This window comes from Ranitomeya imitator, chromosome 1 (assembly GCF_032444005.1).
Source record: "Ranitomeya imitator isolate aRanImi1 chromosome 1, aRanImi1.pri, whole genome shotgun sequence".
NCBI classification, from domain to species: Eukaryota; Metazoa; Chordata; class Amphibia; order Anura; family Dendrobatidae; genus Ranitomeya; species Ranitomeya imitator.
The window spans coordinates 781,244,979-781,259,083 of record NC_091282.1 but is presented as its reverse complement, the minus strand read 5'-3'; the positions used below and the strand labels follow the sequence as shown (position 1 = coordinate 781,259,083).

The 14,105-nt window shown below is 47.5% G+C and overlaps 1 long non-coding RNA gene across 1 annotated transcript in view; it reads left to right on the top strand.

Moving 5' to 3' along the window:
• Positions 1–14,105, top strand: part of LOC138658111 (uncharacterized) — a 49,310-nt gene that overhangs the window by 32,181 nt on the left and 3,024 nt on the right. The gene's annotated exons all lie outside the window — the stretch shown is intronic.

Here is a 14,105-nt window from a genome sequence, read left to right as displayed (position 1 = left end):
GTAGACCTCAACTATGGGAGACAAACTGAGAAAAAAAAATCCAGAAAATCACATTGTCTTTTTTTAACATTTTATTTGCATATTATCGTGGAAAATAAGTATTTGGTCAGAAACAAACAATCAAGATTTCTGGCTCTCACAGACCTGTAACTTCTTCTTTAAGAGTCTCCTCTTTCCTCCACTCATTACCTGTAGTAATGGCACCTGTTTAAACTTGTTATCAGTATAAAAAGACACCTGTGCACACCCTCAAACAGTCTGACTCCAAACTCCACTATGGTGAAGACCAAAGAGCTGTCAAAGGACACCAGAAACAAAATTGTAGCCCTGCACCAGGCTGGGAAGACTGAATCTGCAATACCCAACCAGCTTGGAGTGAAGAAATCAACAGTGGGAGCAATAATTAGAAAATGGAAGACATACAAGACCACTGATAATCTCCCTCGATCTGGGGCTCCACGCAAAATCCCACCCCGTGGGGTCAGAATGATCACAAGAACGGTGAGCAAAAATCCCAGAACCACGCGGGGGGACCTAGTGAATGAACTGCAGAGAGCTGGGACCAATGTAACAAGGCCTACCATAAGTAACACACTACGCCACCATGGACTCAGATCCTGCAGTGCCAGACGTGTCCCACTGCTTAAGCCAGTACATGTCCGGGCCCGTCTGAAGTTTGCTAGAGAGCATTTGGATGATCCAGGGGAGTTTTGGGAGAATATCCTATGGTCTGATGAAACCAAACTGGAACTGTTTGGTAGAAACACAACTTGTCGTGTTTGGAGGAAAAAGAATACTGAGTTGCATCCATCAAACACCATACCTACTGTAAAGCATGGTGGTGGAAAAATCATGCTTTGGGGCTGTTTCTCTGCAAAGGGGCCAGGACGACTGATCCGGGTACATGAAAGAATGAATGGGGCCATGTATCGTGAGATTTTGAGTGCAAACCTCCTTCCATCAGCAAGGGCATTGAAGATGAAACGTGGCTGGGTCTTTCAACATGACAATGATCCAAAGCACACCGCCAGGGCAACGAAGGAGTGGCTTCGTAAGAAGCATTTCAAGGTCCTGGAGTGGCCTAGCCAGTCTCCAGATCTCAACCCTATAGAAAACCTTTGGAGGGAGTTGAAAGTCCGTGTTGCCAAGCGAAAAGCCAAAAACATCACTGCTCTAGAGGAGATCTGCTTGGAGGAATGGGCCAACATACCAACAACAGTGTGTGGCAACCTTGTGAAGACTTACAGAAAACGTTTGACCTCTGTCATTGCCAACAAAGGATATATTACAAAGTTTTGAGATGAAATTTTGTTTCTGACCAAATACTCATTTTCCACCATAATATGCAAATAAAATGTTAAAAAAACAGACAATGTGATTTTCTGGATTTTTTTTTCTCAGTTTGTCTCCCATAGTTGAGGTCTACCTATGGTGTAAATTACAGACGCCTCTCATCTTTTTAAGTGGTGGAACTTGCACTATTGCTGACTGACTAAATACTTTTTTGCCCCACTGTATATATATAGATTGGTTTCATCAGACCATAGGACATTCTCCCAAAACTCCTCTGGATCATCCAAATGCTCTCTAGCAAGCAGTGGGACACGTCTGGCACTGCAGGATCTGAGTCCATGGTGGCGTAGTGTGTTACTTATGGTAGGCCTTGTTACATTGGTCCCAGCTCTCTGCAGTTCATTCACTAGGTCCCCCCGCGTGGTTCTGGGATTTTTGCTCACCGTTCTTGTGATCATTCTGACCCCCCGGGGTGGGATTTTGCATGGAGCCCCAGATCGAGGGAGATTATCAGTGGTCTTGTATGTCTTCCATTTTCTAATTATTGCTCCCACTGTTGATTTCTTCACTCCAAGCTGGTTGGCTATTGCAGATTCAGTCTTCCCAGCCTGGTGCAGGGCTACAATTTTGTTTCTGGTGTCCTTTGACAGCTCTTTGGTCTTCACCATAGTGGAGTTTGGAGTCAGACTGTTTGAGGGTGTGCACAGGTGTCTTTTTATACTGATAACAATTTTAAACAGGTGCCATTTCTACAGGTAATGAGTGGAGGAAAGAGGAGACTCTTAAAGAAGAAGTTACAGGTCTGTGAGAGCCAGAAATCTTGATTGTTTGTTTCTGACCAAATACTTATTTTCCACCATAATATGCAAAAAAATGATAAAAAAAACAGACAATGTGATTTTCTGGATTTTTTTTTCTCAGTTTGTCTCCCATAGTTGAGGTCTACCTATGATGTAAATTACAGACGCCTCTCATCTTTTTAAGTGGTGGAATTTGCACTATTGCTGACTGACTAAATACTTTTTTGCCCCACTGTATATATATATATATATATATATATATATATATATATATATATATATATATATATATATATATATATATATTGTAAGGATTTCACTCACTCAGCTGCGACGGCTGACACTCAGGAGACGTGTTCCTTTAAAGTTCACTGGGTTTATTGCTTCATAAACCATGTGGCAAATAACAGAAAGCAAAATGGGCCTTTGGTTCAGGCAAAGAAAAGCAAGTGTCCAGTTCATCCGGCTCAGTCCTGAAGCCGTAACACACTCAGGAGGGTTTCACCTCCACACATATCTGCTGTGTAAAGGATTAGCCAGTCTTATAAAGAGCTAACCCCACCCAGTAACCCATCACATGATTAGCCATGTGGTCTGACATTACCACAGGTCCTGATACATACATGCTAGCCACCTTAGGGAGAGACCCAAGTTGGGCTAAATGTAGCGGGACGAAAGAGACCGAAAAGCCCTCTACTTAAAGGAAATACATAGTGGATGCTTTCCTGAAACGGAAAGTACTTGCAAGCAGCATAATACAAAGAATAGCTGGTTTACCCAGAATCCTTTGCAGTAGGCGGAGCTATGCAAATCATCTCTTTCCACCCCTGTCTAATCCACAGCGCTTGGAACCGAGCCCCACTCCATACAGCCAACCAATTCCAGCCCTGTGCTGATGAGGGCCTAAAGCCCGAAACACGTGTCCACAGGTAGGAATTGGTTGGCTGTGTAAATTTAGAAACTAATCTGCAGCATTGCACGCTTGGCGGTTCCAAGCGCTGTGGATTAGACAGGGGTGGAAAGAGATGATTTGCATAGCTCCGCCTACTGCAAAGGATTCTGGGTAAACCAGCTATTCTTTGTATTATGCTGCTTGCAAGTACTTTCCGTTTCAGGAAAGCATCCACTATGTATTTCCTTTAAGTAGAGGGCTTTTCGGTCTCTTTCGTCCCGCTACATTTAGCCCAACTTGGGTCTCTCCCTAAGGTGGCCAGCATGTATGTATCGCTTGCTCACCAAGCCCCACTCCATACAGCCAACCAATTCCAGCCCTGTGCTGATGAGGGCCTAAAGCCCGAAACACGTGTCCACAGGTAGGAATTGGTTGGCTGTGTAAATTTAGAAACTAATCTGCAGCATTGCACGCTTGGCGGTTCCAAGCGCTGTGGATTAGACAGGGGTGGAAAGAGATGATTTGCATAGCTCCGCCTACTGCAAAGGATTCTGGGTAAACCAGCTATTCTTTGTATTATGCTGCTTGCAAGTACTTTCCGTTTCAGGAAAGCATCCACTATACACAGGTCCTGAAACACATATACAAGATTATGTGCAAGAAAGGAATACTCCGGGCTACATTACAGCAACCAGGCACTTATGTGGCACATACCTCCCATCGACTACAAACCCTTTAGCCATGCTACATACCTCCCCCTCTGCCTAAAGCCGTGGGGCTTGGCACTTTCCCCCACTAAACAAGGGATTCTCGATAGGGCATCCGCATTACCGTGCAGCTTTCCGGCCCTATGTTCCACATGGAAACTGAAGTCCTGCAGGGCTAAGAACCAACGGGTGACTCTAGCATTTCTTCCTTTCGTTTCTCTCATCCACCTAAGCGGGGCATGGTCAGATACCAGTCTAAATTTACGTCCCAGCAGATAGTACCGCAATGTGTCCACTGCCCATTTTATGGCCAAGCACTCCTTCTCAACGACTGAGTAGTTCTTTTCAGATGAGGACAGCTTCCTACTCAGATAGAGAACAGGATGCTCCTCCCCATGTAGTTCTTGGGAAAGGACTGCTCCCACCCCAACATCTGAGGCATCTGTCTGAAGAATAAACTCTTTCTTGAAGTTTGGGGCCATCAGAACAGGTTGCTTACACAAAGCGTTTTTCATTTCTTGGAAGGCTGACTCTGTTTCTTCGGACCACTTAACCATTACTGATTTTGTCCCTTTTAGCAGGTCAGTCAGAGGCGCAGCCATCGTGGCGAAGTTTGGGATGAACCTCCTGTAATATCCCACGATTCCCAGGAAGGTTTTAACTTGTTTCTTGGAAACTGGTTTTGGCCATGTTTGGATTGCCTCCACTTTATTGATTTGGGGTTTTATTTCTCCATGACCCACTATGTATCCAAGGTACTTAGCTTCTTCTTTACCCAAGGCGCACTTCTTCGGGTTTATAGTAAATCCGGCCTCTCTTATAGCATCCAACACCGCTTGGACTTTCTCCAGATGACTCTCCCAGTCCGGGCTAAAGATGACGATATCATCTAGGTACGCAGCAGCGTAGGCCTTATGGGGTGCAAGGACTCTATCCATAGCCCTCTGGAAGGTCGCCGGAGCTCCCTGTAGGCCAAACGGCATCCGGGCATATTGGAAGCATCCATCAGGTGTCGAAAAGGCCGTCTTCTCCTTGGCTTCCTGTGCCATGGGGATCTGCCAATACCCCTTTGTCAAATCCAAGGTGGATATATATCTGGCGTGCCCAAGCCTTTCGATGAGCTCATCAATACGGGGCATGGGATAAGCGTCGAACTTGGAGACTTCATTCAACTTCCGATAGTCGTTGCAAAACCTCCACTCTCCATCAGGTTTTGGGACCAGGACAATTGGGCTCGACCAACCGCTCTTGGATTCCTCAATGACCCCAAGCCTCAACATACGCTCCACTTCCTTGGAGATAACTTCTCGACGAGCCTCAGGAATACGATAAGGTTTCACATTCACCCGCACATGTGGCTCTGTTAGGACCTCGTGCTCTATGACCTTCGTGTATCCTGGCAATTCTGAAAACAGGTCCCTGTTTTTCTGGAGTAACTCCCGGCACTGCTGTTTCTGGGTCTTTGATAGCGTCTCTGCTATAGTAACCGCTCCAACCTCACCTTCTGGGTTGCTTAACAATGATGGAGTTGCTGTCGGCTCTCTATCTTGCCATGGCTTGATGAGGTTGACATGGTAAACTTGGAATGGTTTCCGTCTTCCTGGTTGGTGAATTTTATAATTTACCTCACCAAGTTTCTCGACAACCTCAAATGGCCCTTGCCATTTGGCCAACAACTTGCTTTCCACCGTTGGAACTAACACAAGAACTCGGTCTCCCGGATTGAACTGCCTCACTCTTGCAGACCGGTTGTAGACCCTGGCTTGAGCTTCTTGTGCTTGGAGAAGGTGTTCTTTCACGATAGGCATCACCTTTGCAATCCTCTGCTGCATCAGGGCCACATGCTCAATGACGCTTCTGTGGGGTGTGACTTCGGCCTCCCAGGTTTCCTTGGCTATATCCAGGAGTCCTCGTGGATGTCGGCCATATAGAAGCTCAAACGGTGAGAACCCTGTGGAGGCCTGTGGAACTTCACGAATGGAAAACATCAGATAGGGTAAGAGACAATCCCAGTCTCTACCGTCTTTCTCTATAGCTTTTCTCAGCATGCTCTTTAGTGTCTTGTTAAACCTCTCAACAAGGCCATCTGACTGGGGATGGTACACCGAGGTCCTCAACTGGGAGATCTTCAGGGCTTTGCATAACTCCCTCATCACCTTGCTCATGAAAGGTGTACCCTGGTCAGTCAGGATCTCCTTTGGCAGACCTGTCCGGGAAAAGACATGGACCAACTCGCGGGCTATGCTTTTTGAGGAAGAATTTCTCAAGGGAATTGCCTCAGGATAGCGTGTGGCATAGTCCAGGATGACTAATATATACTGATGGCCCCGAGCTGATTTAACTAAGGGACCGACCAAGTCCATGGCAATTCTCTCGAACGGTACCTCAATAATGGGCAGTGGCACAAGGGGGTTCCGGAAATGAGGAGTAGGAGCAGTTAGCTGACATGTAGGGCAGGACCTGCAATAGTTCACTATTTCCCGGTGACACCCAGGCCAATAGAACCTCTGCACAACCCGTTCCTGCGTTTTTTCCACCCCCAGGTGTCCACCCAAGATGTGTGAATGGGCCATGTCCAACACTTTCCGTCTATACGGACCCGGCACTATCAACTGCTCTACCAACTCCTCCCGTATTTTCGTGACACGGTACAACAACTCCCCCCTCAACAGAAAATGGGGAAATCTTGTGTCTGCCCCCGGCTCCTGTACCACCCCGTCAATAACTGTGACATTATTAAAGGCTTCCCTCAGAGTTGGGTCCCTATGTTGGGCAGTCCCAAAATTTTCACCGGTAACTTCTAACTCCAGAATGTCAGATGTAGGGGATACTTCCTCCTCATCCCCAACCAGAACACAAAAAGGAAAACTGTCTGCCTCTGGGTGTGGCGATACCCTTCCAGGGTTCACTGGTTCCCTGCCAGGGAGCTCAGAACCATTTCCCCACAAATCCCAAAACAAACAGAAATCCCGGCCAATAATTATAGGGTGCAACAAGTCCTGAACCACGCCGACTATGTGGGACTCAGTGCCACATGCCGTTTCAATGTCCACCCTGGCCATAGGGTAGTCCTTTGCATCACCATGTATGCACCGCACTCCGACCTTCTTTCCTGGGAGCAGGTGGAGAGGAAAAGTGGCCCTCACCAGGGTCACTAGGCTCCCCGAGTCTAACAGTGCCGTTACTGCTCGACCGTTCACCTTTACGGGACACGCTTGAGGTCCCTCGTTGGATGGAGAGTTCACACTACAGGCTGGATACGCATAGTATGAACAACGGCGTCCCATGCTGCAGTCCATCCGCTCAGTGGTTTGGGAACAACGGGCAGCTATATGTCCTGGCTTGTGGCACCTCCAACAAATAATATCACCCGTGGGGACCTTGGGCACCACCTCCCCCGCCCTTTGTGACCTTGGACGCACCACCCCTTTTTGGGACTCAGCTGCCTTCTGGGACCCCCAGTACGGCATGGGCTGCCTCCCGAAGGAGCCTTCCAACCCTTGGTATCTCTCAACCAGTCCGATCAGCTCGTCGGCATTCTGGGGATCACCCTGGGCAACCCAAGACTGTATAGGCCTCGGGAGGGAATGGACAAACCGATCCATCATCACCCGTTCTACCATCTGTGCAGGCGCAGAGGATTCTGGCTGCAGCCATTTCTGGACCAGGTGCAACAGATCAAACATTTGGGAACGAGGTGGTTTGTCCCGGTGATAGCCCCAGGAGTGAACTCGCTGTGCCCTGACAGTCAGTGTCACCCCCAAACGTGCGAGAATCTCGGCTTTCAATTTGTGATACTCTTTGGCATCCTGCAAGGTCAAATCATAGTACGCCTTCTGGGGTTCTCCCGTCAGGTATGGCGCAAGTACCTCTGCCCACTGCTCTGGCGGAAGTTTTTCCCTCTCAGCGACCCTCTCAAACACCGTCAGGAAGGCCTCAACATCATCCCCGGGAGTCATTTTCTGCAATGCGCGTCTTACCGTCTTCCGGACGTGGGTGTCATCAGCCAAACCTGGGGTTGGGGCGCTCGCCTTGCCCTGGATGGCGGTTGCCAGAAGCTGCATCTGCTGCTGATGCTCCTGCTGGCTCTGCTGCATCTGCTGCCGTTGCTCCTGCTGACTCTGCCGTTGCTCCTGCTGGCTCTGTTGTATCTGCTGCATCAACAGCCTGTTGGTCTCTTGCTGCCTTTGCTCCTGCTGTGACTGCATCTGGACCAAGTGTTTCAGCAGGTCCTCCATTTTCTCCGGCAATGCTTGCTGGCTTGCAACAGCCTTGACCCAGGACATTCAAAAATAAACTCACGTCTCCGCTGGGAACGCTGCTCGCACGTCTACCACCAATTGTAAGGATTTCACTCACTCAGCTGCGACGGCTGACACTCAGGAGACGTGTTCCTTTAAAGTTCACTGGGTTTATTGCTTCATAAACCATGTGGCAAATAACAGAAAGCAAAATGGGCCTTTGGTTCAGGCAAAGAAAAGCAAGTGTCCAGTTCATCCGGCTCAGTCCTGAAGCCGTAACACACTCAGGAGGGTTTCACCTCCACACATATCTGCTGTGTAAATGATTAGCCAGTCTTATAAAGAGCTAACCCCACCCAGTAACCCATCACATGATTAGCCATGTGGTCTGACATTACCACAGGTCCTGAAACACATATACAAGATTATGTGCAAGAAAGGAATACTCCGGGCTACATTACAGCAACCAGGCACTTATGTGGCACATACCTCCCATCGACTACAAACCCTTTAGCCATGCTACAATATATATATATATATATATATATATATATACATATATATATATATATACACATATATATATATATATATATATATATACATATATATATATATATATATATATATATATATATATATATATATATATATATATTCCAACAACGAAGAAAAGAAAAGGCAGCACTCGCCGATCCTTCCAAGACAGGTATCTTTATTTCTTTACAATAAAATCTTCACGGCCGGGGGTACAAGTATGCAGAGTGCGGCAAGCCTTACGACGGCCGTTTCACGCCCGACTGGCGCTTCTACGGGTGTGTGTTTATATATACGGTAGTTTAAAAAATAAAATAAAATAAATAAAACTAAAATATATATATATATATAATTGTCTAAGGGGTACTTCCGTCCGTCTGTCTGTCATGGCTGCCGCAACCAATCAGCGACGGCCACAGTCCGATTAGTCCCTCCCTACTCCCCTGCAGTCAGTGCCCGGCGCCCGCTCCATACTCCCCTCCAATCACCGCTCACACAGGGTTAATGCCAGCGGTAACGGACCGCGTTATGCCGCGGGTAATGCACTCTGTTAACGCTTTTTCGTGTGGAAAATCCCCCATGTTTCTCCTGTCACCCGCAGATACACTAAATGACCATATATTAAGCCAAAAAATTGATAATTATATAAAAAAAAATCGCAGTTGTAAAACCGCAGTGAAATGCGCAGAAAAAACGCGGTAAATCCGCAACGGTTTAGCACTGCGGATTTATCAAATCCGCAGAGGACCAGAATACGTGTGCACATACCGAAGCCCTACCCCTAACCCTAGCCCTAACCCTACCCCTACCCCTAGCTCTAACCCTAGTCCTAACCCTACCCCTAACCCTAGCCCTAACCCTACCCCTAACCCTACCCCTAACCCTATTCTAACATTAGTGGAAAAAAAAAATTCTTTATTGTTTTATTGTCTCTACCTATGGGGGTGACAAAGGGGGGGGGGTCATTTATTATTTTGTTTATTTTGATCACTGAGATAGATTATATCTCAGTGATCAAAATGCACTTTGGAACGAATCTGCCGGCCGGCAGATTCGGCGGGCGCACTGCGCATGCACCCGCCATTTTGGAAGATGGCGGCGCCCAGGGAGAAGACGGACGGACCCCGGCAGGATCGGTAAGTATGATGGGGTGGGGGGGAGCACGGGGGGGATCGAAGCATGGGGGGGTGGATCGGAGCGCGGGGGGGTGGAACGGAGCATGGGGGGGTGGAACGGAGCACGGGGGGGTTGAACGGAGCACGGGGGGGTGGAACGGAGCACGGGGGTGGATCGGAGTGCAGGGGGGGTGATTGGAGCATGGGGGGGTGATTGGAGCATGGGGGGAGCGGACAAGAGCTCAGGGGGAGCGGAGCACAGGACGGGTTGGGGCACATTAGTGTTTCCAGCCATGGCCGATGATATTGCAGCATCAGCCATGGCTGGATTGTAATATTTCACCAGTAATAATAGGTGAAATATTACAAATCGCTCTGATTGGCAGTTTCACTTTCAACAGCCAATCGGAGCGATCGTAGCCACGGGGGGGGGTCGGATTGGCACCGACTTTCATGACGCCTACGTGGCGTCATGGGTCGGGAAGGGGTTAAACTGCAATTGTAAGTGTGCTGTAACCTTGTTTCATAAGATTGGGACACCTGAGTTGATCTGATTGATCATTTAATAAGTTTTAACCACTATCACTTTGCACTTTATGGCAACTATATATAAATAATGTATTTGGATAAATTTATAAAAGCACCTATGCACTTTTTTTGACTATCTATATATATAATTGTCTAAGGGTTTTTCTGTCTGTCTGTCCTGGAAATCCCGCGTCTCTGACCAATCAGCGACGGGCACAGCATGGCGACGATCATGTCATAAAGCTTGCCTCGACCAATCAGCGACGGGCACAGTCTGCCGCGAATTCGCCTCGACCAATCAGCAACGGGCACAGTATCGACGTAGATGTCATAATGGTTGCCATGGCGACGATGATGTCATAAAGGTTGCCTCGACCAATCAGCGATGGGCACAGTCTGCCGCGAATTCTGGAGTCATCATTGTCCAATCTGTCTGTCCTGGAAATCCCGCGTCTCTGATTGGCGGCCTCGACCAATCAGCAACGGGCACAGCGACAATGATGTCATAAAGGACGTAGAAATCCCACGTTTCTGATTCAGCGACGGGCACAGTATCGACGTAGATGTCATAATGGTTGCCATGGCGACGACGATGTCAAAGGTTGCCTCGACCAATTAGGATCGGGATGATATACAGTGGGGCAAAAAAGTATTTAGTCAGTCAGCAATAGTGCAAGTTCCACCACTTAAAAAGATGAGAGGCGTCTGTAATTTACATCATAGGTAGACCTCAACTATGGGAGATAAACTGAGAAAAAAAAATCCAGAAAATCACATTGTCTGTTTTTTAACAATTTATTTGCATATTATGGTGGAAAATAAGTATTTGGTCAGAAACAAACAATCAAGATTTCTGGCTCTCACAGACCTGTAACTTCTTCTTTAAGAGTCTCCTCTTTCCTCCACTCATTACCTGTAGTAATGGCACCTGTTTAAACTTGTTATCAGTATAAAAAGACACCTGTGCACACCCTCAAACAGTCTCACTCAAAACTCCACTATGGTGAAGACCAAAGAGCTGTCAAAGGACACCAGAAACAAAATTGTAGCCCTGCACCAGGCTGGGAAGACTGAATCTGCAATAGCCAACCAGCTTGGAGTGAAGAAATCAACAGTGGGAGCAATAATTAGAAAATGGAAGACATATAAGACCACTGATAATCTCCCTCGATCTGGGGCTCCACGCAAAATCCCACCCTGTGGGGTCAGAATGATCACAAGAACGGTGTGCAAAAATCCCAGAACCATGCGGGGGGACCTAGTGAATGAACTGCAGAGAGCTGGGACCAATGTAACAAGGCCTACCATAAGTAACACACTACGCCACCATGGACTCAGATCCTGCAGTGCCAGACGTGTCCCACTGCTTAAGCCAGTACATGTGCGGGCCCGTCTGAAGTTTGCTAGAGAGCATTTGGATGATCCAGAGGAGTTTTGGGAGAATGTCCTATGGTCTGATGAAACCAAACTGGAACTGTTTGGTCGAAACACAACTTGTCGTGTTTGGAGGAAAAAGAATACTGAGTTGCATCCATCAAACACCATACCTACTGTAAAGCATGGTGGTGGAAACATCATGCTTTGGGGCTGTTTCTCTGCAAAGGGGCCAGGACGACTGATCCGGGTACATGAAAGAATGAATGGGGCCATGTATCGTGAGATTTTGAGTGCAAACCTCCTTCCATCAGCAAGGGCATTGAAGATGAAACGTGGCTGGGTCTTTCAACATGACAATGATCCAAAGCACACCGCCAGGGCAACGAAGGAGAGGCTTCGTAAGAAGCATTTCAAGGTCCTGGAGTGGCCTAGCCAGTCTCCAGATCTCAACCCTATAGAAAACCTTTGGAGGGAGTTGAAAGTCCGTGTTGCCAAGCGAAAAGCCAAAAACATCACTGCTCTAGAGGAGATCTGCATGGAGGAATGGGCCAACATACCAACAACAGTGTGTGGCAACCTTGTGAAGACTTACAGAAAACGTTTGACCTCTGTCATTGCCAACAAAGGATATATTACAAAGTATTGAGATGAAATTTTGTTTCTGACCAAATACTTATTTTTCACCATAATATGCAAATAAAATGTTAAAAAAACAGACAATGTGATTTTCTGGATTTTTTTTTCTCAGTTTGTCTCCCATAGTTGAGGTCTACCTATGATGTAAATTACAGACGCCTCTCATCTTTTTAAGTGGTGGAACTTGCACTATTGCTGACTGACTAAATACTTTTTTGCCCCACTGTATGTATTGACTAGCTATTGAACCCGTTCTACGCCCGGGTGGCGAGCATTTATATTGGTATGTGGTCTCCATCCTGTCATGAGCTGCTCCATCCTGCGCCCCTATCCTGTCATGTGCTGCTCCATCCTGCGTCCTCATCCTGTCATGTGCTGCACCCATCCTGCGCCTCCATTCTGTCATGTGCTGCACCCATCCTGCGCCTCCATTCTGTCATGTGCTGCTCCCAGCCTGCACCCCCGTTCTGTCATGTGCTGCTCCCATCCTGCGCCCCTATCCTGTCATGTGCTGCACCCATCCTGCGCCCCCGTTCTGTCATGTGCTGCTCCCATCCATATGCCCCATACGCTGCTCCATAAAGGTTTATGGCCCCCAAAAGAAGTTCCATATTATATGCCCCGTACACTGCTCCATAAAGGTTTATGGCCCCCATAAGATGCTCCATAGTATATGCCCCCATACACTGCTCCATAAAGGTTTATGGCCCCCATAAGATGCTCCATACTATATGCCCCCATACACTGCTCCATTATGGTTGATGGCCCCATAAGATGCTCCATCCTATATGCCCCCGTACACTGCTCCATTATGGTTGATGGCCCTTAAGATGCTCCATACTATATGCCCCTGTACACTGCTCCATTATGGTTGATGGCCCCATAAGATGCTCCATACTATATGCCCCCGTACACTGCTCCATTATGGTTGATGGCCCCATAAGATGCTCCATACTATATGCCCTCGTACACTGCCCCATTATGGTTGTGGTTGATGGCCCCATAAGATGCTCCATACTATATGCCCCCGTACACTGCTCCATTATGGTTGATGGCCCCATAAGATGCTCCATAGTATATGCCCCTTATGCTGCTGCGATATATAAAAAAAATACCATACTCACCTATCGTCGCTGGGCACCGAGTGCTGGGGGGCCTGAGGCGGGGACACCGGCGCGCTGTGGGGGTCAGGTGCCGGTATTGCCGCTAACTCAGGCCCCCCAGCACTTGCTATATTCACCTGGCCGTGATCCAGCATTGCGTGCCGCTCCCTCTTCCGGCTCCTCTGGCTGTGACTGTTCAGTCAGAGGGCGGCGCGCATTAAGCATGTCATCGCTCCCTCAGAACTCTGAACGTCACAGGCAGAGGACCCGGAAGATGGAGCGGCGCGCAGCGCTGGAACGGGACAGACAGGTGAATATAGCATACTTACCCTCCTGGCGCGTCCCTGCTATCCGTTGGAGATCGCGGTGTGCGTTCAGTGCTTACGCACACCGCGATCTCCTGGGAGCGTCACTCTGTGCTGTCCAGACTGCGCCGGCGCTTGCGCAGTCTATAAAGGCTTCGGACAGAGTGACGCTCCCAGCGTTATATTATAGATGTTCGAAAAGGCTAAATACTGTTAATAATCCATTATTGTAGCACATGTGTGTTTTCTATATAAACTCAATTCACTTGTATGTTCACTGCTTGAAAAAGGATACCATATCCGAAACGTTGCCACGCCATTCAGGCATTAAAGCCCACTTTTTTTAATTTTTTTGTTCTTATTATTGGAAGCCATTGGATCATTGGTTTGGGAAGCGTTGCACGACAACTGTGGTAATATTGGATGCTGTTCCAATTTTGATCTTTGTATTATGCTCCGTGGAAATTGCATCAGACTATTTTTCCTTTTTCTTTTTTTGTCTTTTTATTTTTTGTAGTTTTTTATATTTTCCAGTGTGGGCTGTGGAAAATATTATGTCTGAACCTGGTGT